Source organism: Anser anser, assembly GCF_964211835.1.
Source record: "Anser anser genome assembly, chromosome: 3".
NCBI lineage: Eukaryota > Metazoa > Chordata > Aves > Anseriformes > Anatidae > Anser > Anser anser.
Genome location: NC_139722.1, coordinates 56,663,017 through 56,689,873, shown reverse-complemented (window position 1 = coordinate 56,689,873; position 26,857 = coordinate 56,663,017). Strand labels below are relative to the sequence as shown.

Here is a 26,857-nt window from a genome sequence, read left to right as displayed (position 1 = left end):
TGCAAATTTTGCTAGTGACAATTAACAAATATGCATCTTTCTTCATTTTAACATTAAGAGTGATGGCACTTGGATTTCCACTTTTTAGCATTATAGTCAATCCTATGCAGTTTAATCTCCACATAGGCAAATAATAAAATGATACCATATAAAATTATATCATTTCAGGAATATTTTCTAAAAGTTCATGGGTATAGAGGAAATTATTTTTTAAAAGACTAAGTCATTCTGATAAATTATCAGATTTAGAAGAACATTTATTAAAAAATTGTCCTGTATTTATCAGTATGAAATCAGTCTTGAATAAAATGCACAGTGATACAAAGGAGGAGGCACAAAATATCAAATGTATCAAAGTTCAAAGAAAATCCCATGACCTGTTGATCAAAAGCATTAAAATGTTGATAATGAAATGTCCAAATATTCAAACATCAGAAGCTTGGTGGTTCTTTTTTTCAGTGGTCAGAAGCCCTGACATACTTCTCATTTTAGTCCTCTCTCTCATGAACTACCTGTTGCAGTTTCAGAAATATTGCTTTAACAGAGATGTCTTTTAACTGCTTGTGCCTTCCATCTGACCAACAAACTCTGGAAGTTAAAACATCCTCATTTATCAGAGGCAGGTGAAATGTTTTTGTCCCTTAATTCAGAGTTGCTGTGCTATGTTTTAATATTAACGTATTTTACCTATCAGAGTCACTGTTGCTGAAGTCCCTAGTGTTGTCTGGATTGCTTTCTGTTCTATCTGTTCTAGTTCAAAGCATTAAAATGTTGATAATGAAATGTCCAAATATTCAAACATCAGAAGCTTGGTGGTTCTTTTTTTCAGTGGTCAGAAGCCCTGACATACTTCTCATTTTAGTCCTCTCTCTCATGAACTACCTGTTGCAGTTTCAGAAATATTGCTTTAACAGAGATGTCTTTTAACTGCTTGTGCCTTCCATCTGACCAACAAACTCTGGAAGTTAAAACATCCTCATTTATCAGAGGCAGGTGAAATGTTTTTGTCCCTTAATTCAGAGTTGCTGTGCTATGTTTTAATATTAACGTATTTTACCTATCAGAGTCACTGTTGCTGAAGTCCCTAGTGTTGTCTGGATTGCTTTCTGTTCTATCTGTTCTAGTTCCTCCCCTCACCCAACACTTTTTTTTTTTTGGTCTTCATCTAAGGATGGTGGTTCTATTTCAATGAAAAAAAAATGAGAAGAAAAAAGAAAAGCATGCTTGTTATTTCATTTCTATAATACATTTTTCTGAAACAAGAAACAAGACTTTTTTTTTTTCAATTGATTGGAACAAATGTTATTTTTCCCAATAAAGTATCTTTGTTTGTTTATTCCTACAGCTTTTTTTTGGAGTTCTTAATGAACAGATAAGACAGAAACAGGTGTCTTGTATATTGAAGGAAAAAAAGAAAGAAAACAAACCAAAAAAAAACACAACACACACACACACCTCTTTGGTTACTGTGAAAAGCTGACTGTTTCACTTTGTGTGAGTCCAAACCTCTGGTGCCTTCTTTGTGGCTGATACGTCATGGCCAATTCTTTAACGATTATTTACTCTTGAATTAGACACAATTTAATTTGAAGTACTCAATTCTGTTTGAACCTTTTGGTTAGTAACAGCTGATGTCATTATTTTATGTCACAGAAAAGTAGATCATTTCCCAAACACAATTTTTGCCATACCTGTGTCATGAGGAGATTTTACTAGTCTCATGTGTTCTCTTGATTATCTAGAGAGGTACCTGCAATTATCTATTGCTATCTACAATTTATGGCGAAAAAGTTTTACAACAGGTTGATCCTCTTTTTGGTATTATTCAGTTATCTTCTTGTGTAATAGGCTTGATGGCAGCTTTAATGTTCACGGAAAAGCTTTTTACTGTTTATGGTTAGCAGCAATAGCTGTTAGCCAAGATATCTTGGCGTTTTATGGTATGCCCAAGGATGATATGCAACATTAAAATATCTATTACTCATTCCTCTGTCATATATAATTTCCCTCTTCTCAGGAAGAGAATAATGAATAATGCTCTGCATTAGATTTCCCTTTACTTTCAAAGTTACAGTCAGGTACCCACTGGTCTGCTGTAACATTCAGCCTTACAGAAGTGAAAACATAGGTTAGCAGGTTGTTATGGCTATAAAAGCATGAAGAATTGTAGAGGTAGAGGTGACATTTGTCAGTTACAGCCTAACTTAAAGGCAGAAACTTCAGCCTTCTTAATACTTGAATAATAAATTACTTCTTAACAATGAACTTAATACTTTTTAGCTGTAGTTAGCATTCTGACACATAGCCAGGTATTCTTAGTTTACCTTCCTAAAGGTTTCTTCTCAATGGGGGAGGTACAAAATAGAAATCACGATAGGGAAAGACTGTAGCATTTGTACTAAGTGAACAACTGTTTTTGCTCTTTTTCAGACCACAGTGGGCTCTGTAGAAGATCTCCAACAATGCAATGGGGAACACGAAACAGATTAGGAAAAACAGCTTTCCCATAGGGTTGCTTCTAGCTCTGAAATTAAGGCAGTTTTGAATGTGACCATCTACCTTCCTTTTGTGTGTACTGTTTATAGCAAGAAATAGTCATACTGTCTGTTTTTAAAGCAGAGAATTTCAGTCCATCCATTGTGAAGGATATGTGGTCAAATAAAAATTTGAGCTCAAAAATCCTCAGGAAATTATTGTTTTATCAATCTGTTGAGACCTTGCCTATCTGTAATTTACTTCATATTCAACAGCCAAATACATTTTACTCCTAATAGGTTGAATGCATTATCAGTTTTATCCCTCTAGGTATGAGTTTTCTTTGCAAGGCACTGAACCTGACTTTCAGAGGCCCTGACATTCCCCCTCAGAGCAGTTCTTTAGAGGTCCTGGTTCCACAGCATCTGATGTATGTCTTTCTTCCCCTCTCTAAAAGGGTTATATAAGCATCTCACTGTTGGACTGCTTACCTCCACGAAAGGTATATACTGTGATAATCTTTGGACAGAGTCTTCTTCACAGATGTACTCCTCTTACATGTTTGGACAGCTAACCTTATATGTCCATTTCTGCATTTATGGGCTAATATCACCAACTGCGGTCCTTAGTTCATATAGATCATGCATGAAAGAAGTTATATTTTAAGACATTTTTCCCCCTTAAAAAAATACCTTCCATTACTGATATGAGTTCAGCACACAGTCTTTTCAGAGGATACCACATTCCTGCCTCGACTTTGTTCTCCAACTTATTATTTTTGTAATCCTAGCAGGACCAAATAAAATATATTTGATTCAAATAGAGGGATCACAAAAAGCAAGAATGTACTTCTGAAACAAACTGTACTTTCTTATCCTATTCAGGACTTCTAACAAATAAATCCTGAGGTGGTTCTTTTGGCACTTGTTCTGTTCTTGATAGCTGCCTGTAAAGTTCATTATCAGGAAAAAAAGATGTAAATGAGACCTCAAGATACGTATCACTGTTGGCAGACAGTGCTCAGTTTACTCTTCCAAGATACTCCCAAGACTTAGTTCCGGGCAAAATGTTGTGATTGCTTCTTCCATGATCTCTTCCTCAGTGCACCCTTTTTCAAATCCCAGATTTGGTTTCATGAGCTGAACTGATAATGTTTACTCTTTTCTTCTGATGGGTAATGCCAATCTGTCCAGCAGTGTTTGTTTATTTTTATAAATGAATCCTCTTTTCCATGGTGAAAATGATGATTTTAGATGGCCTGGACTTCCTCTTTTCTTTTTTTTTCTTTTTCTTTCCTTTTTTTTTTCTTTCTTTCCAGAAATCACATTAAAAGCAGGTTTAAACATCTTCAGTTTACTATTTCTAAATAGCTCCAGCCTGTCTGTTATGACTTCTCCTGCTGCTCACTCCCCTTTCTCACCAGTGAAAACAACATGCACAGTTTGGTATTTTAACCCCACAAGGTAAGCTATTCCTGATCTTCCAGCTTTTACAAATTTTCATTAATGTGGCTTTCTTTTATATTTGGTCAAAGCCAACTGTGCTTTCTGCCGTCTGTTCTTGAAACACCCAGAGAGTCACTGGTATGTCCTAACCACTCATTGCTTAGCCTCTATGAAGGTCCTCTAAGTTCCACATGAAATACCACTGTCTCCCTTGAAGTAATTGTACAACTGTACAATGACCTTCCCTGGACTGGCCAGCATACAATAGCTAGTATAGAGGGGTAGAATCTCTAAAATTCACTTTTCCCCTTACATCATTTCCAATGACTTTAAAACCAGGATCAAGATGAAATCAAAACAGAGCACAGAGCTTGCATAGGCTCAGCACAGACTAACCTTACAAGGGCAACAACCTTACAAGGGCAACTCAAAGTTTCTGCTTACCAGCCATCACTCATTACTTCTGCTGCAGATCCTTAAGTGATATAATAATAAAAATATAAATAAATCAAAAGGATCTTTGTACATAGTGCTTTAAGGTCATGGGGTGGGTGGAAGAAAAGTGTCTCTAAGCCGAGTAAGTTCGTATTCCTGGCTCACATGGAGGTTGAAAGACACCATGAGCTCCTGGAGTCATCTGGACTCTACCATGAAGGATGCCCTGCCTCTTGCTTATTTCCTGCAAAGACAGAAGCCATTGCCCCTCATATTCCCATATGATAGCTGTAGTCTTGCTTCTAGGTAAAACAGTGCCTCTGGGCTTCCACCAATCACTACCTTCCTTCAGGGCAGACAGAGGCTCCCACAACAGCTGCAAACCAGTGCAGGGCAAGAGACTGGACTTTGCCGCTGTGTGAAGTCTCCACGTGAAGCCACAGGTCCTCTCTCTTCAGTAGGAGCTGTTGCCTTCACAGAGACATGAAAACACTGATCAGATAGTCAATGATACAATAAACAGTGACTCCTGTCCCCTGCTGTGCACTGGTTCCTGCTAAGCTGAAGTTATCAGGAGCCAGGAGCCATTGGTCACGCAGGAGTAGAGTAACCAAAGCAGCTGCCTGGCACACTCCTGCTTTTGGGTCAGGTGCCGGTTCCTGAGCCAGCCTGTCCCCCAATCACAATATGTCACTGTTCAGAAAATAGAAAAAGCAGCAGCAAAGCATCTTACCCAGTATGAGCACTGGGTATATACAACCCAGCAGTCAATTACAAGTATTACACACACAGTTTAGTCTCAGCAGTGGTCGCATCCTTCAGCCGGAAGAAATGCTGAACTCCGCTGAAGCCCAGGAAATACTTATATTACAGAAGAAAAGCATCTATGACAGAATTTTGATGAATATATTTCAAAGCACCCTCCCAGCTTTACAAACACAGTATCACAGCACAGACTTAGAGGGGAAAAAAAAAAAAAAAAGACGCGTATAGGATAATGTTGCTATCTGCTTTCAGCCTTAGGACTGTTTGGTGAGGAAACTGAGGTCACAGCACTGCAATTTGTGACCTGAGGAAGACAGTGACACGGAGTAGAAGATTCATAAAGAGATTAACTTCAAAAGTTTAACATATAAAGGATACAAATCTCCCTCAAGAAAATTATTTGCAATAGTTATGTTTGGAACATATCCAGCCCTGAAATACCAAAGACTCAGCAATACAGAGTCTTTGGTATTCCAGCTATCCAGTGCAATAGAAAATCTCCTTTTTTTTTTTTTTTTTTTTAGAAAATGATTAAGGCTATTCATACAGCTACAAATTTACCTCATTCTTTGCATCTTGCATTTTGTATTGGTTGTTTTAGTTCTTCACAGGACCCATTTGACTTAAAATTTGAGGCTGTGTTGGTGTGGCAGAAGTATCTAGCCTTTTTTCCTCAAGAAGAAAGTGTAGAAAATATAAAGTAATCAACTGATTATTGATGTTAATGGAAAATGCAGCAAAGAGTTAATTCTGAATGAAGTGGGGACTGCAGCTCTATCCTCATGATTCTTCCTAAATTATGTTTGCTCATTACGAGTACAAGATACATTCCCCAAAGCCTCTAGCCTCTCCTTAAAATGGCAGGCATACCACAGCATGACCTAATAGCAGGGACTGCATTCTTTTTTGCTAAGCAAGACAGAGATGGGGCAAATGGACAATTCTAAATCCATTACAATATTAATGCCAATACCAGTTAAATGGTTATAATTACAGCATCATTGTTACCATTAAAACTGAAGGAAAATTTCAGTGGAAACAAAACTGTCAAGATCTGGGATTGCATTGTATTTATAAATACAGAAACTCCTTTGTTCTGGTTTCTATCTGTTATTCTTTCTTTAAAGATTTCCATTATAAAGAAAAAAAAATCTATGAAAGCTCAGAAGATAATATCCCAGGGGGAAAATTAATATAGTAACCAAGAATTCAGTAGCAATTCTTTCTAGACCTCACAGAGATTAAGATACACAAGGTGCAATAGACAATGGGACTCTGTAAGACCTCTAAGGTCAAACACATAAAAGAAAAGCTTCTCCTCAAGGAGTTAAGGTACACTGTATACCATTAAAGTAGTAAGACATTAACTGATAATGTTAAAAACAACCATGTTTTGAAAACAACAAATATTCAGTTAGTTCTCTATGGAAATGATTCTCTGTTGTAGTCTTCTTTGAGTTAGCATTGCAAGACTTGGTCCAAAACACACAGAAGCTATTAAAAAGCACCATACAGTTTACTTTTGCTGTTCATGACTCATAAACAGAAGGATGTTGACAGCCCACAGCAACATAAACACATTTTTCATTGATACCCTCTACATGTCAGATGAGATTTGTCCAGTCAAATCCACCCCAAATCTCAAACTATGAAACAATACATATGTATGCACTCTCTAAAATCTTTACATAATTTCTGAGTGATGTAGAAATAATCACAACTGGGAACGTAACTAGATGTGTATGTACCCTTTTAAAGTGCAGAAAGAACAGTGTATCCAACAGAGCACTTGTACCCATGCATGGTTCTTCTGGTGAAGAGGTAGCATTGTTACTTCTTGCAGTATTATCCTGACATTATGCCACCATACAAAGATTTTATTGTTTCAGCATATTGCTTTGATTATTTAATCCATGCATTTCAAGCCCCTTAACTCATGCATTTAGGAAATCATTTCAAGGTTGCTGAGACACAGCTATCCAGAAGCCCTTTATTTTTCAGAGGATGTATTTCTTCCTAAAAACAAAACAAAATAATAATAATAAAAAAACTAAATCCCCAGTAATGCACAGCCTCACAAATTTAAATCCAAGTCATCTACTGCAGTAGATATACTGTACAATTTGTCCTTCAGCATATTTTAAACATAAAAATTCTAGGTTTACTTTCTTTTAGCATTCCACAAATTATAGTTCTGAGACACTGAAGGGAAAAAAAAAAAAAAAAGTAAGAAAGAAAGAAAGCTTCCTTAGAAGTGACTCATGACCAGAAAAATGTATAGATTTTCAATTCAAAGACACCATAAAAAAATCCCCACGGTAACGCAATTGCGAATGCTAATTGCATTCCAGTAAATTGCTTTACATTCATCAAATAACAATCAATGGAAGACACTGCTATCTTCTTTTATTGTAGTGATGCTGTACACAGCTATATAGATAAGGTAGTGTCAGACAGCTATAATCTTCCCCCTTCTTATTTTCCAGGGCTTATAACTTCACAATAAAAATTTATGCTGAAATTTACCAACTCAGCCCAAGAGTCTTTCTTTTTAATTGAAAAATGTGCTGAAGTATATATTGTGGAGAGATAGAGGAAGACTGAGACAAATATTCCATTTCAAATAGCTGAACTAAACTAATTCAATCTATCATTAGACAAGAGTAAATTATTCTCATCTCAAAATTTCAAAGGTGTTGCTCATCTAGATCCCCTGTGAAAACAGTAGCCTTCTAACTTAAACGTGCTTTTCTTTCTTTTACTTACAAACAAAAAACAAAACCAGAAAGTAAGGAACAGTGATTTAGAGGTTATACTTAGAATTGCTGACCGTGTCAGGCCATTATTGTGTTAAAATTTAGCATTCCTATTTGTATATATATACATTACATATGTATATATTACATACATATACATTAACATACACATGTTAATGTGTATATTAACATACACATGTTAATGTGTATATTTTTGCTATTTTGTGTATATACATATATATACACACACGCATACATATATATACACACACATTTAAACTAAAAATTGCACACTCCAATTTTTTTTCTGAACATTTTCTTAATTCCAAAGGTCTCCACTGTCAATATTTTAGTCCCATAATTTCAAAAGATCCTGTGCTACACTGGCTCCCACCATGAAACAATGGACATGATTCACTATAATGGTCACTCTTTCAAGTGAAAACAATTGAACTGCACAGCCCCCACAGAGCTTTGTTGCATGACTGAGCTTAAAATAATAGATAATCATCATTATAACAAAAAGGAGAAAGAGAATGTGTTAAAAGGGATCAAAAATTAGCACACATACTCCCAGCTCTTTTCTTTCACTTTTACCAAAATAAATCTTTATGGCTACTGTGAAATATAAAGATAATAGTTCAAGGGAATGTTGTTTGTTTTTTTTTGGTTGTTTTTGTTTGTTTTTAAACTGCTTGAGGTACAAAGACTACACAGATAACACAGTCATTCAGTCAGCTGTGCCAGCACCAGATCAGCATTTCATGAAACCCTTCCATGAGAAGGGGTATTATGCAGAGCTTATGTTCCTCAGGAGAGTCTGAAAACTCAGAGATGCTCTTCCAGATATTGTTTTATACTGAACAGATTAAAACACAGAAGCTTGAGGGACAAAACAGCAACAGTAGCTCAAGCAAGCCTATGGAGAGAATATAGGTTACTTCAAACTCGGGGATGCTCCAGAACACCAAGGAGTTATAGAGCAAATAGCAACACTTAAGAGTCATACATTACTGGTGGAGAAAAAAAAAAAAAAAAAAGCTTCTAAAACTTCTGAATTTAACTATCTTCTAAAATGACAAAAAAAACTATTAAACTTGCTTAAAGACTATATCATGCAATTTGAACACTGGTTCTACTTTAGATGACATTACACATCATATTTTGAGCCACCATGAGCTTCTGAATGGAAGAGGTCTTGCCCATACCATTTTCATACTTCTCAAAACTCAAGCATTTGCTTTTCTATGAAGTAGTGAGCAGAACTGGCCCAGCAAATCATACTAGAAGTAGCATACTAGTTCTAGAACAAACAATGGGAAGGAGCACCAGGTGTAGGATTGAGGCAGTGGGGCAGAGAAGCATCACGTATCTCTTAAATAGTTTCATATTATTAGATTAATTCAGTCTTAAGGGTAACATCCACTTTGGAGTAGATTCGTTGCATTTACCTGTTAACATAAGCAAGATCATAATTTAAGGTCCTGATTTAGCAAAACCTTTAAAGAGCATGCATTTACTTGACTTTCCAATTGATTAAAAATGCCTCCTTTAAAATTCTGTTTCTTTCTAATAACTTCTTTTTAAACTTGGGTGGTTTTGGATGTTGAAAACTTACCACTTGCACTTAAGATTAGTTGCAGAAACTAAACAGAAAAATTATAAGAAACTAGCATAAATGGACACAATTTCTGAGAGACTATCTGTATCACTCCCAATAGTAAGAAATTTTAAATCTGTTTGTATCTCCCCCACGCCCACCCCCCCTTCAAATTTATGGTCTGGTATTGTTAAACTGCAGCTCCCACAATTGGCATTTACTTATCTCTCTCTCTTTTTTTTTTTTTTTTAATGACTTCCATTAGAAGAGACAATTAAGGATTCCCAACATTACACTTCTGTACAACTGATGTTTTCAGTAGAATTATTAAATATAATCTTCATATTGAAATATATTATTTTCTCAGATTGTGAAATACTATACAAAACCATATAAGACTATTTACTTCACAATGTAAAGGAGCATTCCAACTTCACTCCCAAGGTTCCTGCCAGTGGTTATTCTCTATATACTTCTAAGACTGAGGTTGTGTTGGCATAAATGACTTCAAGATCTAGCTAAATTAGCTAAAATTGAACTAGCTAAAATTGAAAGTAGTGCAGTAACTTTGTAAGTCCCTTGTGTGCATCAAAAGTCTAAATTCATCCTTTTCCACTGTCTCTGATGATGGGTATGGCTATTTAGTTTATATTCAAAGATTACCATCTAACAGAAATAAATAATAATGCACAAATTCTCTAACAGCATTTATAGGATGACCAACAATATCAATTTAGTTTAATTTATAAAATAAGATGCTGCAATAGCACAACTGAACACACCATCCAATGTACATTTCTCTATGGAAATTCTAATTCTGTCAGCTGAGAATTAGTCTCATAGCAATGTTTCCTAACTACACATTTGCACCATAAACTCTCACTTTAATTAAGAAAATAAAGTGTTTTTACTCCCCCATCATTTATTTACTTATTTCCAAATGATTCCTTTTGCACCTCAGCATTCTCATTATTAAAATAATGCACGATTCCCAAAACACAGGTCTTAAGTGACTTCCTATGCGTATCCTTGCAAAGAAACAGTCTGGAATTCAAAATACTCAAACGGAACAAAAGGATTTTTATAACCTTGCTACTAATCCAACATTTGAAATTACTAGATGCTGACTATACTAACACCTTAGTATAGCAAAATATTTAAGGGTACACTGCACTTAAAGCATGCAAGACTCTCACTGAGGTTAAAACATTCTAAAAATACTGCCAGTTACAGGCCACAGTACTTAGACCTCATGCAAAACTCCTGCTGTCCACTGCAGGTCATTCACTTCCTACTGTAAGGACACAGTTACAAAAAGTGCGGTGCACTGCCTATGTTGCAAAGCTCCCTTTCTGTATCAGATATCTAGGCTTAAAATTTTCACAGGAACAATTGCTTCATGTTATGGACCATTATTTCTTAAAAGTTTTGCTCTCATTGATAGAAAGAAAGAAGATTTATTAAAGTGCAGCTGCAAGGGAGGTTCTTGTAATGAAAGTATGTTGAAAACATTATTTTCATAGAACTGATTCAATGAGAGAGTATCATCATTACTTGCTTATGATTCCCATTTTACACTGCTTTTCCCAGTGGCTTCCACACATCCTAGGCGGTACAGAAAGGACCGCTTTCAAAACCTTATCGTATATGTATATATCATCCCTCAAATCTATAACAAGGAAAATTCCCTACTTACAGGGCAACACATTGAAGTGGACACCAAAAGTGCATAGGGACTTAAGGTGAAAAAGGTACTCATGCATGTTTATCTTCTGTCTAGAGCTTGCTCCCCTATCTCAAAGCTCTGCAAGGAGAAATCTCCCTAACACGCTCATTTACTTTGGTCATATGCAGCTGAACTGGCTCAGACTAACGTTAAACAATAGAGTTCTGACAATGGTAAAATTTAGGTGTTTAGCATTAACCATCAGTTGGGTGGGATTGTCTTCTCTAAAACCTAGCTGAATTTGGAAGATGGTGCCTGTCCATGTATTAATTTCAAAGGGTCATTAGAGCAAATTCAGGTAACTTGACGGTTTTTAATTGTGGGGTTTCATGAGAGCAGAGCAGAAGGGGAGAATCACCTCCCTCAACCTGCCGACCACACTTCTTTTGATATAGCCCAGGGTAGGATGGCTTTCTGAACTGCAAGCACACACTGCTGGCTCACTTTGAGCTTCTTGCCAACCAACACCCACAGATCCTTCCCCTCAGAGTTTGTCAGTCCATTCTCTGCCCAGCCTGTTATTTGTGCTTGGGATTGCCCCACTCCATATGGACAACCTCATGAGTTTCACACAGGCCCACCTCTTAAGCTCGTCCAGATCTCTCTGGATGGCATCACTTTCTTCCAGCAGGTCGACCACATCACACAGCTTGGTGTCATCTGCAAACTTGCTGAGGGTGCACTCACTGTCCATGTTACTGACAAGGATGTTAAACAGCTCTGGTCCCAGTACTGACCCCTGAGGAACACCGCTCATTACTGTTCTCCACCTGGACACTGAGCCATTGACTGCAACTCTTCACGTGCGACCATCCAGACAGCTTCTTACCCAATGAGTGGTCCATCCATCAAATCCACGTCTCTCCAATTTAGACACAAGGACATCATGGGGGGCAGTGTCAAATGCTTTGCCCTAGTCCATGTAGATGTCAGTTGCTCTTCCCCTGTCTACCAGTGCTGTAACCCCATCATAGAAGGCCATGAGATTTGTCAGGCATGATCTGCCCTTAGTGAATCCAGGCTGGCTGTCACCAAACACGTCATTTTGCACGTGTCCATGTTATCTCTAACTGCTACAGAGCATGGCCCTGATCATCCCTAATCATCACTCATATGAAAGGCTGGGACAAAAAAAAAAGCTGTTTAAAATAAGTCTGAATTTAAAGAAAAAAACAATCTTTAAAATTAGTAATTGTCTAGTCAGATAATGGCAGCAAAGAATCAGGCATTGTGACACTGAAGAGAATGCTGCAAAGCAAACACAATAGTTTAAATTTGTGCGAGCAGGGACCTAGAGATGGTAAGGAGGAGCGAGGATGTCACATTGGTTGCCAGCAAGCGTAATGCCAAAGCTCTTATCACATGGTCTGTATTTTAAGGTCTGACATTTTTATCTGACTGCACAGTGTGAGCTTGATGCATGCTCCTTACGCATCTATCCTGAAACATGGATGTGGATGTGACCAACAAATCCCTGCCACCACCAGCTACCTGCACCAGGATCTAGGCAAAGAGAGCTGCCATTGGGGTGCACCTGTATGGAATTTCACAGCATCCAGTTCTTGGTGTTTTCTCTGGATGTATCATATGAAACACTGATATTATGCACAAGCACACACAAATACCTAGATAAGCATAGTGCATATTGTAGCACTAGTGAACATTTCTGATGTATTTTCTGGAACATCTCCGAGGTTTGTGTGAAAGAGAGACAGATAACTATCCACCTTAAACTACTTGAGCTCCTTATGCATGGGATGCTTTGTGAGGTGCATAGTCTTAATTTTTCTTTTCTGGGTTACACAACGTTTGTCCAGCTGCAATTTTGAAACATCTAATTCATTGTCTGTTACCAAATACTTTTGGTAGCCACTTCTACTGCTGTGCCACTTACTTTATTTCATGAGAAGAGCCTCACATATTCTTCCTTCCACGTGTGTTCTTCACACATTGCTTATCTCAGAAAATTACTTGTTCAGTCTTTTCTAATTTAATGGCATATATCCTAAGAACACCTGATGAGTTTTTTGTTTTGTTTTGTTTTGTTTTTGTTTCTCCACAGTTCCTGATGAAATACCACCAGGAACCATAATATCCTGTACAGAGCACTGATGCCTCTCTCCAGGCCATTGCTCCCCAGACCACTGCTCTGACAGCAACGTTGAACTGCTTGTCTGATCTAAGCAAAACAAGCCCACAGTTACAATTCAGTCAGTCCCCTAGCAGGGGGAAAAAGTCCCAAGATTAGAACTAGGAGGCATATTGACTTTTCTAGCAGCAAAGCCACAAACTGCGTAGGGTCAGGGAACACAGACCTCTCATCCCTGCAGAACAAGGCTTCTGTGGGATACAGGAGTAGTTGGCATCATTTCTGACTAAACAGGTTTGTTGTTTTCTGGCTAAGCTGAGTGGATAGAGGCCAGCACTCTCCATAAGCCACCTCTTATGAGTAGTAAATTTAAAATGATTTATAAATTAATGCACTCCCTTCCTCCTCACACACTGTAAATAATTGCAGCTTTTGACTTATCTGTGTGAGAGATGAATTAAAGCTAGAGGGAGTTTGATGGTGGAGGAAAATAAGCCAAGTGGAGGATGATAAAAGCAAAAAAGGGAGAATTCAACATCAGCCCTGCTGATTAGCAGAAGAAAGGCAAGCCTCTAAAGAATAATTCCTCATGCGGTGAAAAGATGTCATCTGGGGGAAGGCAGGAGCTGAGGTACATGAACGCAGCAGCAATGTGTGCACACTCTGCTCCCCAACCTCTCAGGTGCAGCTCCCCAGTCCCGCTGATACCCCCTGCCTGGGGCTCTCAGCTCCGGTCCCAGGCACAGGGGAACCAGTGCAGCCCAGGACATGCAGGGGCCTGGGCCAGGGAACAGCACAATGAATGTGCTCAGAAATCTTGTCTGCACCATCTGAAGACTCTGCCTGGAAAGCAGTGCTTGCATTTTATATTATGCTGAACTTTTGGAGAAAGGAGCAAATGTACTTCCCTCACTTCCAACTATCTAAACAGCCAACTCAGTTAGAAAATGAAGAAATATACTTCCTATTGCTTTCACGTGTGCATGTATTAATAAATGCCAGGAAACAAATGATTATTCTCTATGCTAAAAAATAAGTTTTGCAAATATAATTACAATAGCCAAGTCAATCAGAATCTCTTAAAAAAATAAAAAAAATAAATAATGACGAATTAGATTAACCTGTATATTATTACTTCTAATGTCAAATTTTATGATTAGCTTGTGAATGTTTTACACCAAATTATAATAATGTGGCACTGCTTTTAGAGAAAAAGTACTAAAATAATTCACAGTAATGTGAAGACATATCTGAGATTATACAATCAACACCTAATTACCTTGTTTCCTAGCAAAGCTGTGTTATTGCAGAGACACTAAAACACAAACCTCCATTTTGACGTCTGTCCACAAAAGCACAATGCATGTGGGCCTTCACCTTTGTTGAAGTGGTAGCTAATTAAAATTAGTCTCTAGAGCTGTACAAAAGTGATGCTGGTAATAGAAACAAAATACAGACAACAAGGAATGAGAAAATAAGCACACTTAGTGACTGATGTGGACATTTTTATTTTTATTTTTAAGACAATAAATAATGGGATCAGAAACCTAGAAATAGTATACTTCAGTGCTTCTATTTTTGTGATGAAATGATACAAAGAAGAGGGGCTGGCCATTTCGTAGGAGGCCAACCTGATACATAATATAAAAAAAAAAAAAAAAAAATCTGCTACAAGCAGAATTGTTTGCTGACTCCACAGCAGACAGGACAAATAGCAAGGGGTGGCTTTAACTTCTGTATGGGATTTTAAGTGGTGTGGGCGTATGACCAGACATATATATGGGTGGCTGGGTGTGCATGTGTGTATGTTGTATTGATGAACATGAAGTACTACAACAGATTGCCCTCAAATGTTATACAGTCTCTACCAATAGTGTATTTTAAGATCTTGCAGGTAAAATAGATGCAGAAGTGGCTAATGGCATAAAATTTTAGCTTAGATGACAGGGGAATCCCTAGCTTTATTTCTGAAGCAGCATGAAGAGACTATGTTAGGAGGCAGGCTAAAAATATGAAAAGATAAAATAGATGAAATATATTAAAAATATATATATGAAGAAATAAAAGACTGTGGGAATGAAAAAGAAGGGTGGAAATCAACAACACAGACATTCATAAAACTATTATAAGCGTGTCAAAATTAATATTGAAATTACTAAATATCACTTGGATAATACATGATCAAGTGAGAGGCTGCAGCTTCCTAGCAAGTACATGAATAATTAAAGCCATAGAAGCACATTCTGACAAAAGCTCTTTTACACGGTTAACATGAATAAAAAGTATACAGGGAAAAATTCCTTGGAAGACCTTTAATTCCAATCTCCAAATTGATGACACTACTTTATCAAAAACTATATTGCTATTTACTTAGTTTAAGTCACACAATCAATAGGAAAGAAAACAAAATAAAGAATGACAATAACTTTATCACTAAGGTGTAACAAGTGATTAACTGAAAAGGGTACCCATAAGATTAACATTAAAACCTGAGATGGCTCAGGTAATGCCAAGGGCTTGTCCCTGATTTGCTTTGTAAGACTGCTACTTTCCTCACTTGTCTAATACACAGCTTCTTCAGTGTACTGGCAGCAAAGCCAGAAATACTTCAACATAAAAAAATATGCCAGAGTATCTTTTTGTTGTTGTTGTTGTTTTCTTTCATAAAGTTTGGAACTGTTATAAAAAAAATAAATGAGTGAAAACACGCTACGCTGGAGAATTGAAAGGCAATAAGCTTTAGTTCTTTCTGCAATTACTAATGCAGATTAAACACATAAAAACTGTCTGTTCCATGAAACAAAGACCCAAAATGAACCTTAGAACATTATTGCTAAATAGAACCTTGATATGAATTTGGTCCAAAGGCTTTTTGATTCAAATAATCTCTACAACCTTTATCATATATCATTGATTCAGTCTTCTCTGCTATAATAAAGAGACCCATAGTTTATAATTCTCTAATTCTCTAACAGAGAAAAGTCCATTAATCAAAATCATATTTTTGATGGGCTGTGCAAATAAACAGAAATATAGCTATGCTTTGTATGGCTATGGTGCATGAAAACCTGCACCCAGAACAGCTGGAAGAAAATATTATTCATCTAGTTTCTAATCACATTCAGGATCTAGAATGGAAATATGATGTTTTTAATTGTTTCAAGTATCTTATTTCATTTTTCACAACCCTGTAACACAACATTGAAATTACTAGCAATGTTCCATACCTGTAGCATTCTTCTAAAGCAAACTTTTTATTACCACTTGCTTTGTACAGGAAAAATATACTTCAGTAAAAGGATACAAGGATGACTTTAAAATGTTTGGAGGAATGATTTTTTAATCGTATTTTTCTAAAAGTAAAAAGGCAAACCCCATGGGTAAAATTCTGTTTCTCATGCATAAAACCTGACTGGCAAGAAAAGCAGTGTGGTTCCTCTGAGCAGAAAGGGATAGGATTAATCTCTTGGGGCTCCCGCAGATCAACATATGGAATGATTTGGGGGGTAAGCTCAGGTCTGGATCACTAGATCTCAATACGGATGTTGCAAGGATAAATTCAGTTGTGTGTCTGAAGTCTCAGATGTTAACAAGAGAAACTCTAATTACCTTAAGAGGTAAATAGCAGGAACCTGAGGCCTGATGGGAATTACTAGGGCACAAGCTTCTGTTAACCAAGCAGGCAAGCTTAAGATCCCAAAAGGAAAAGTTTGATTTCTGAATTCTCTCAAGATCATAAATATTACACAACCATGTAAACCAGCAACATTTATTTTAACATCTACAAGCGGCTGCAGAAGCTACACCTGATCTCCAGTTGTGAATTTGTTTGTAGCTTTAAATACAGAATTGTTTTATTCTTGCTCTCCCTGCAAAAAGTTATTGCACTAATTATTGATAATAACGTATACACTTTTAGTGTAGCTTAGATAAATATACTTGCCTTAAATTAATCTAAATAATACAAATTTTATACATCACACTTCCACTAGCAAATATTTTAATTCTCTTCCTATTAAAATCACAGAATGGTTGAGGTTGGAAGAGACCTCTGAGATCATCTAGTCCAACCTCCCTGCTCAAGCAGGGTTCTTTAGAGCATGTTATCCAGGACTGCATCCAGATGGCGTTTGAATATCTCCAGGGAAGGAGACTCCACAAACTCTCTGGGCAATTATTCCAGTGCTCAGTCACTCTCACAGTAAAGTTTTTCCTCATGTTCAGACAGAACTTCCAGCACCTCTCAGCTGGACACCACTGAGAAGAGTCCCCATCCCCTTGACACCCTCCCTTCAGATACTTAATTGATCAGAATACCCCCTTGTGCCCCATACCTCCAGGAGGAACAGGCCCGGCTCTCAGCCCTTCCTCATATGAGATGCTTCAGCTCTTAATCATTTCAATAGCCCTTTGTTGGGCTCAGTCTAGGAGCTCCATGTCCCGTTTGCACTGGGGAGCCCATAACTGGACACAGTACTACAGGTGAAGCCTCACCAGAGCTGAGTCATGGGGGACAAGTACCTCCCTCAACCTGCTGGCAATGCTCTTCTTAATGCAGCCAAGTATACCGTTGGCCTTCTTAGCCACAAGGACACATTGTTGGCTCATGGTCAACTTGTTGTCCACCAGGACCCCAGGTCCTTCTCCACAGAGCTACTTTCTACCAGGTCAGCTCCCAGCCTGTACTGGTACCTGGGGTTATTCTTCCCATACCTTTGTTGAATTTCAAGAGGTTCCTCTCTGTCCATCTCTCCAGTCTGTCAAGATCCTGAATGGCAGCACAGCCTTTTCGTGTATCAGACGCTCCTCAAGTGTGCCTAAATGATCTCTAACCTGATCCTTCTCAACCAAGATAAAGTCTTCCTTTCGCCAGACCTTCTCCCTGGTCTCCTGGGTTAGGGATTCCTGAGGGCTGGCCTTGCCTGTAAAGACAAGCTAAGAAGGCACTCAGTGTCTCTGCCTTCACTGCATCCAGGGTCCCCGTCCCATTCAATAGTAGGCCCACATTCTCTCTAGTTTTCCATTTGTTACTCTGTATTTGAAGAAGCTCTTCTTGTTATCCTTCTTGACACCCCCAGCCAGATTTAATTCCAAAGGGGCCTTGGCCTTCTTTGTCACATTTCTGCATTCTCTGACAACATCCCAATACTCATCCTAAGTGGCCTGTCCCTGCTTCCACCTCTTGTATACCTTCTGCTTGAGTTTTGTCAGGAACTCCTTTTTTCATCCATGCATGTGTTCTGCTCCCCTCTGTTTGATTTCTTGCTCATAGGGATGCACCATCCTTGAACCATCTCTCTTGGACCCCTCTTCCTTCTAGGACCTAATCCTATGGGATTAGAATCATAGAACCATTAAGGTTGGAAAAGATCTTCAAGATCACCTGGTCCAACCATCACCCTACTACCAATGTCACCCACTAAACCCTACATTCCACCACTACATCCCACCTTTCCTTGAACACCCCCAGGGAAAGTGGTGCCACTACTTCTCTGGGCAACCCATTTCAATGCCTGACTACTCTTTCTGGGAAGAGATGTCTCCTAATTTCTAACCTAAACCTCCCCCGGCACAACATGAGGCCATTCCCTCTAGTTCTGTCACTAGTTACCTGCGAGAAGAGGCCGACCCCCTGCTCCCCACACTTTTCTTTCAGGTAGCTGCAGAGAGCAATAGTCTCCCCTGAGCCTCCTCTTCTCCAGACTAAAAAAAAAAACAAAAACAGTTCCCTCAGCTGCTCATCACAGGACTTGTGTTCCAGGCCCTTCACCAGATTTGTAGCCCTTCTTTGGACATGCTCCAGGGCCTCGATGCCTTTCTTGTAGTGAGGGGCCCAAAGCTGAACACAGTACTCGAGGTGCGGCCTCACCAGAGCTGAGTACAGAGGAACAATCACCTCCCTGGTCCTGCTGGCTATATTATTCCTGATATAAGCCAGGATGACATTAGCCTTCTTGGTCACCTGGGTACACTGCTGGCTCATTTTCAGGCAAGCATCAATCAGCATCCCCAGGTCCTTTTCCTCTGCACAGCTTTAGAGCCACTCTCCCCCAAAAGGGGAGATTCTTCCATGGAAGTCCCTGAAGAGGCCAAAGTTAGCTCTCCTGAAGTCCAGGGTTGTGATCTTACTTATTGCCCTGCTTCCTCCTCACAGGTTCCTGAACACTATGATCTTATGGTACACTGTAGCCAAGGCTGTCCCCAACCTTTACATCTTCAACCAGTTTTACCTCATTTGTTAGTGCAAGGTCCAGCAGCACACCTTTCCTCATTGACTTCTCCATCACATGTGTCAGCAAGTTATTATCAATGCTCTCCAGGAACCTTCTTGATTGATTGCACTTTGCTGTGTTGTTCCACCAGCAGATGGGTGGTTGAAGTCCCCCATGAGAACCAAGGCCTATGATTGTGAAGGTACTTCCAGCTGTCTGTAAAAGGCCTCATCTACTTTCTCCTCATCAGGTGGCCTGTAGCAAAAACCCACAACACTGTCACTCTTGCTAGTCTGTCCTTCAAATCTTATCCATTAGGTCTCAACTTGTTCATCATCCACCTTGTGGGAGAGCTCCATATATTTCATGTGTTGACTCACAAAGCACAACTCCACCACCTTGCCTTTCCGGCCTGTTTTATCTAAAATGCTTCTCTTTGTTGTTGTTGTTGTTGTTTGTTTGTTTTTTGTTTATTTTTTTCTTAATATATCATGATATTTGAAACAGCTCTAAATACTCTTCATGCCATGATAGGGTTGTATTATTATTATATTTAGTATTAAAAGGCTGGCTGTCTTGACAATTAACAGTCCATCACACATTGGGCACCACATCTAATTTTCTGATTTAGAAACATACTAATCATGCAGCAGTGAATAGATATTACTTAAGGAGCATTCATGCCTCATTTTTAAAGTATCCTTTAGAGCCACAAATTAAGTTCATACAAATATCAAACTAAAATAAGAAAGATCAGCATTTTCATTTTCGATATTTTTTAAAACTTCTGTTTGTTTGTTTTCCACAGAACTTGCTGTAGCATTCACAGAAAGTTTCTGCTTCATTCTGGAGACAAACTGATTTAAGACGTGGTTGCATCTCCCTCCCACAGTGCAGAAGAGTTCTGGCTTAGTTCCTTATCTTTTCCCAGTCTAGCAAACAACTTAACCATGTTAATAAACTTAAGTACCTAAGTTAACTCACTGATGCAAGTGATGATACTAGAAACATGAGCTGATGGGACTTCTAGGTTTTTAAAGCTGCATATATACTTAAATGCTCTAGACTGAGGCCAGGATGCTTTTCTCCTCCAGAGCTTGAAGGATCTGTGTTCTGCTTGGAAATATACTTTTTACACATTTCCATGCAGCAATTTATCTGCCATATTAGTCAATTACAAAATATTTCAAGTACAAAAATAAAAAATAACATAATGTTATGATACCTAAGAGACCAAGCTATTCCATTCTATGGTTGTAAGCCTTATTTGGAATGACATGATGCATATTAAAAATCTCTGCAAAGACTGCAATAATAATCATGCAGAAACAAGCTTACATTACTCAGACTAATGCATTTCTCCCCTCAGACAACCCTTACACCAATATTTTACTTTCTATGTACAGCACTTCTGTGCAGCACTTCTGCCCTATTTAACGCTAATTAAAATTGCCTTGATTTAAAAAAAAAAAAAACTAAAATTTTATTTTCTTTGTGTCAACATCTAGCTAGTGTTATTAATCTTGAATCTCTACAATAGATGCATGAAAGTTTAGTCAGCCTCTTGAGTGGTGGATATAAAATGTCATGAGTAAAATTTTATTGGGTGCCAAAAAACCTTTAATATCCTGGCAACCAAAGTCAGTTTAGAGAAACTGAAGAAAAACTGCTCATCTTTACTTGATGGTGTATGGCCTAAAGTGAACTATAAATGGTAAATGAGAGAAACAGATTGTTAAACACTTTGGTTTTAAGGAATTTGACCATATCAGATGGATCGATTTTATAGAAATGTCTTAATCCAAATTCTTCTCATTTCGCCATGTCATACTCTAAGCCTTCATAAAATGTAGGCCATATTGTGGGAAAGTATAAATTCATTCATCTTCCATAGACTTCAGTGAAGTTCTTCAGATTTATTTCAGCTAACAGTTAGGTCTGAAAATGAGTATCTAAAATTCCTTTTCTTTTGAACAGGAGTTTTAACAAGATTTCTCTAATTCAGTTCTAGACCCTTAGATGGGCAAAACAATCTAATCGGTATTTACTTTATAGCTTTCATTTCATGAAAATGCAGATTTTAAATAAAATTTATGCATTTTTTTTCTAAATTACATTCCCCAATTTGATACTTAAACTTTAGAGTTTGAGGACTTGGAAATTCCAAACATAACATTGCTCGAGAACACACCCTTCTGCATGAGCTTAGTAGAGCTTGATATCCTTTTGCTATCTAGAATAATTACTCTTCTGCAATCCAGAGTAATCATGCACTTTGAGTAATTATTAACCTTTTTTTCCAGGGAGACATTAAAACTACAGTGGTGAGTATCAAAATCCCCTGCAGTACATTGCAACATACATGAGAGATTGCAGTGAAATGGTATGTATATGTATATGTCAACATTCTGAAACTATTCCAGCCCCACTGAAATGAGTGTAATCCTACTGTAAAGCACTTTGTATGGATAGCTTCATAAGAAATTGTATTGCAATTCAGACTAAATGAACTCCACTGGGGTCCAGGACTGTGGACCTGCTTTATAGAGTAGTTGCTGCTTCACAGAAAAAGGCAGACTAGCAGCAATGAGCAATGTATAGGTAATAAAGGAGAGGTTAAAACCACAATCTTAAAACCAGATGAGAGAACAAAAGCCAAAGATGCAAGGAAGTGCAGGGAAACTTTTCATAATTTCAGATGCTTAATAAGAAATTCATGACTAATAAGTGTGCTGTGTTGTTTTCTGTTCAGATCGTTAGCTAACCATTAAATTGAATGGAGCTGTGCCAATTTATCCTAGCTGAGTATTTGGCCTCCCAATATCAAGACAGAAATAGCAAGAGAGCAGCAAAGATATTTTTCCCATGAAGACTTACTGATTCCTATGGCTGAGGCCAGGACCAATCAAATATATCTGGGCTTATTTCTGAATTATCATCATGCTGATGATGTTCTAACAGCTTGTGGCACAAAGAATAATCCTGTTAAGTGTAGCCAATGCTGAACACATCCATTTTTAAGAAAGATGATTCTGGAAGTCTTCCCAGGTTATACATCTGCCTTTCTAATTCACACTTACTCAAAATGTACAGACTTCTCTCTGTGACATATTTGTGGGTGAGCTCAGAGCAGCTTGCTAACAAATACTAGTTAAAATGCTGACTGCATGTTGGATATTGTATATACAACTATAATTGGGAACACGTTGATTCATCTGCATAAAATGTCATCTACCAATTGTTTAACTTAGGGAAGCTATAAATTGATTTGATTTCAAGAGAAATACACAGGAAGACATTTTCTTCTTGGCTTTATCTCTTTCTCATCTTGTTTTCCTTTCTTCACACTTCAGTTCACACTTCTGAAGCCTCTTAACCTTTTTCTTCACAAAAAAGGATCTCCTTTTCAAAAAGCAAATGAGATCCTACCCAATAGAATTTTACTGTCTTTTAGAGGGGCAAATGGCAATGATAAGGTGCTTCAGCCATTCCTACAGCATCATACAGTGTCAGCCAGATTCCCAAGATCTAAGGCATCTCTCCTTTTCTAGCACTAGGCACTTCCCAGACAATTTCTGAGAAGGCTGACTTGAACCATCAATACTGTTTTGAACCATCTTCAGTGCTCAAGACTTTAATGCACTAAAAGCTAATGAAATATTAGGAACTAGTTGATTCCTAGGAGCCAATTTCCTCTGTGTATCTGTGTGCACGCATGTCGTAATACAGAGCCAGATTTTTAATGTCTAGTTGACTCTTTTTTTTCATATGCCATCTGTGTCCTGAAAAATTGCACTCATGTTTTACCCATGGAAATAGCATACAAACCTGTTTAAGTCGATAAATAATACCTGGATTTGAATGCTTCTTAATTACACAGATGGCAAGACTGTAGACAAAAACAAACCCCCATAACTTACCAGTGCTTGCGGGGGGGGGGGGGGGGGGGGGGGTGGAACAAACAACAACGAAAAACAGCAAGTTCTCATATTACCATATCAGTGGACAAAAGGACTACATAGCTCGGTCAGCATCTGGTACAGCTGCTCCCCAATTCATTGAAAATCTCCATACAAGAATAGCAGAAAAACACCTAAGATGGAATTACAGCAGCGACAAAGAACTAAATTACTGTAATGTAGTGGGAAGGCACTACAGCTTCAAGTACCTGCTCAACACACTTTCTGAGGGATCTCTATACTTAATATAGAGATATTAAATCCTGAAATGACACACTATAATAGGTTTTGGGCAGGACTGAAATGTATTTTATTTTTTTCATGCAGAGATGTTCTTATGGACTCTAACTTATTAGCATAACAGAGTATACAGACTTAAGATTCGATGGTATGATTCTGCATCATGCTCTATGTTGTTAGGTTCTGGCACTTCAAAAGGACTTTTTTTTTTTAGTTATTATTTTTATTTTTTCCCCAAGTCTCCTGCTTAGCTAGAGGGCATGCAGATATATTTTGCAAGCAAAAGGGTTAATAGATTCAACCTTTTGAAAAATGTACTTCTTTACATGCATATAATATGATGGATAGTTAACTGCATGCACATTGGTAAACAGAGGTGAAAAACAAATTAATTGGAAGGTATAGAGTTTATTGTTTGTTCTCTGTTTGATAGATGGATCTCATTATTTTCCTTGGGCAGACAAAGCCATAACAGTTTCCAGAGAAAGGAGAAGTGGCAGCTCCAGGAAACTGCTTACAGATGGACACCCAGCAGGCTAAAAATATTACTTCTGTCCACCTCATCAATAAACTGGCTCCATGCAGAATGGCAATTATTCTTTTCCTGCTTGTGTTGCCCTTTGTGAGGCCTGAGGATTGTTATTGATAACAGAGTATGGAGAGCAAAATGCATACAGTAACTCAAACTCATTTACTATGGTAAATCCATACTGGGTAGAAACGATGCCTTTTATGCCATTATTTAAAGTGGCAGCATGCACTCGTCAATGTCTAAAAGGATTAAGTTGATCCTTTTTTTTTTTTGATTTTTTTTCTACAAGTCTGTTAATGATTAATGATACACAGTTATTATTGCCCATTTTAGACAGTGCATGCAGCCCAGAAAGAAAACCATCTCTGAACTGTATATTTTGTCTTTAAGGGATTAGACTGTTGTAGCTAGGGGATCTTTTTGAACTTTTATGACACAGACAAATTCTAACTGTAACAATGCAGTATGTGGAGAAGACAGATTCCCTCAGATGAGAGCATCAGGACTACTTACGTGCTTTGCCAGGGTGTCAACTACACGGAGCTAGAAAGTAGCAGAACTGTCACCCAGCCCTGACCATGGGGTAGAACAAGTCTCAGACAATGAAACAGGCCAAGGGACCCTGGGAGTAAGAACTGCCTGAGAAAATATCCACAACAATTTTCTGTATGAATTGCTAACACGTACAAATGACTTATTACACATTTACAGTCCCTCTGCCTTTTGACCGCAATATGTTTTCTGAATACATAGCAATCTGAATTTATTTTATGTAAAGTACTCTTGTGTCAGTGTTCTTTCCAGGGATCCACGTGGATCTGCTGACTACACAGTTGAACTTCAGATGAGAAAGGCTACGTAAGGCTTTCCATATTTAAATGTAAATTTGAACATGGTATCGCATCTATCCTCTGAGAAATACTGAAGCCGTGTTGCTTTAATGTGCTCTGCTTGCACAAAGGGCAACAATTAAGGTTCAGAAATGTTGTGAGAACTGCATGTTCCTGAGGACAGATGAATTCTGCCCAACAGTAGGTTAGATGGACGCTTGTTATCATTCATCTTAAGAGATCTTTTCCACTGTCCATGAGCAAGCTACAGTGACAAGAAGTGTTAATTTGCTCAATAACATAACCCTTAACCCATGAGGTCCAATATGAAATGCCCTTCTAAAAGGAAGAAAGTTAATTAGAAAAATTGGAAATTATTCCAATGGCAGCTGAAGAGTGCTATGTTTAGAAACCACTAAACCAACAGAAATATTGCCAATAATTAAAATACAATCAAGCATTAGCTCACAGTTTCAGAGAGAATTCCCACACAGGCACAAAGTTACACCTGTGTTGTCACTACTGCTATTATTATCAACATCTAGCCCTTACAAAGAAAGATTCTTTCAAGAGAGAAATATATACAACTTTGCAAGAACAATTAAGCATTTCTATTTCAGATTTTTAAATCTCTGTAATTACCTGTGTATCTTTTCCTGATCACAGCAGCACCTATCACAGAAGGAGACAGACCTCTGCACCCAAAGTCCTTTATCTCCACTAGATGACTCATACTTCAAATTGGTTATCTATGTTAGTGTCTGAGAAGCCCACTTCAGCCGCTGTTCCATATATGCAGATAGACCTATTTCAATCAAATTCATTAAAGTTATAGAATTAACCTAAAATAGATCTTTTTAAAAAAATGTTTGGTTATTCATTATCATGAGTGTTATGAATTTACAGAGCCCAAAGACTGCTGTAGAACAGTCAACTTGATGCCACTCAAAAATGATCAACTTGGAAACTGAGGACAGAATAACATATATTTGTTATACATTTAGTATTCGTTACTTAATGGCCTGGAAGTCATTGCTATATTTCCATTTATTCCAGTAGATTAAATATATTAGTTAAAACTGAAAAAGTTAACAAACCTGCAGTTCCGCTACATATATATGTGGAAATAAAATCTCTATATCTTAGAGCTTCCATAGATCTAACCATTATCATATCCCTTCTGAACATCGTTCAAACATGAGAAGAAGAAAAAAAAAAAAAAAAAAAAAAGAGATCTTCAATGCCTTTGATGGAAATAACTTTCTTTATTTTTATGAAGGAATCATTATTTTCTCCCTCTGATGAGTTAATAAATATTTAAATTTCATATACTTAGAAGAGATACCTGCCATAAAGTACTACATCATCTTCTCTTTTCCTAAACCCAAATGAATACTCAGTTACTCAAAGCATATTAATCACTGCTATTACTCCATTTTCCTAAGAAATCCTAAATTCACAAATATTTGCCTAGTACTTTCAGTCAGCATACGTTAAAAAAACAACAACAACAACACACACACACACACACAAAAAAAAACCCAACAACAACAAACAACAAAATAGCCTCCACCAAATTTCTTCAAGCATATGTTTTTCCCAGCTATTTGCTAGGACTTGTTTTCCACCAAAGCTCTGCAGGACCTCAAAATTAAGGCAGCTGGTTCACTTTTTCAAATATTATAGTTGGTTTCATTTCAAAAATATTTTGTAATACCTAGGATGCTGTTGAATCTACCTTGAAGTTAGATCTCTAATTTGCGTTGAAGAAACATAAGACAATCATTTCTAGA

General features: G+C 37.7%; 1 protein-coding gene and 1 long non-coding RNA gene across 4 annotated transcripts in view; both read right to left on the bottom strand.

Moving 5' to 3' along the window:
* The window catches only part of NKAIN2 (sodium/potassium transporting ATPase interacting 2), a gene marked incomplete at its 3' end in the record, with an annotated part of 585,648 nt that overhangs the window by 424,956 nt on the left and 133,835 nt on the right, over positions 1–26,857 (bottom strand). The gene's annotated exons all lie outside the window — the stretch shown is intronic.
* Positions 764–26,852, bottom strand: LOC310897592. Of its 2 annotated transcripts, none has more exons than XR_014582404.1 (3): positions 23,498–26,852; positions 6,869–19,758; positions 764–1,180 (listed from the first exon to the last, which is right to left on the bottom strand). It is a non-coding gene; the product is annotated as an uncharacterized lncRNA (long non-coding RNA). The 2 variants fall into 2 exon arrangements; XR_014582405.1 differs by lacking the exon at positions 764–1,180 and having other exon boundaries at positions 3,744–19,758; positions 23,498–23,596; positions 24,748–26,852.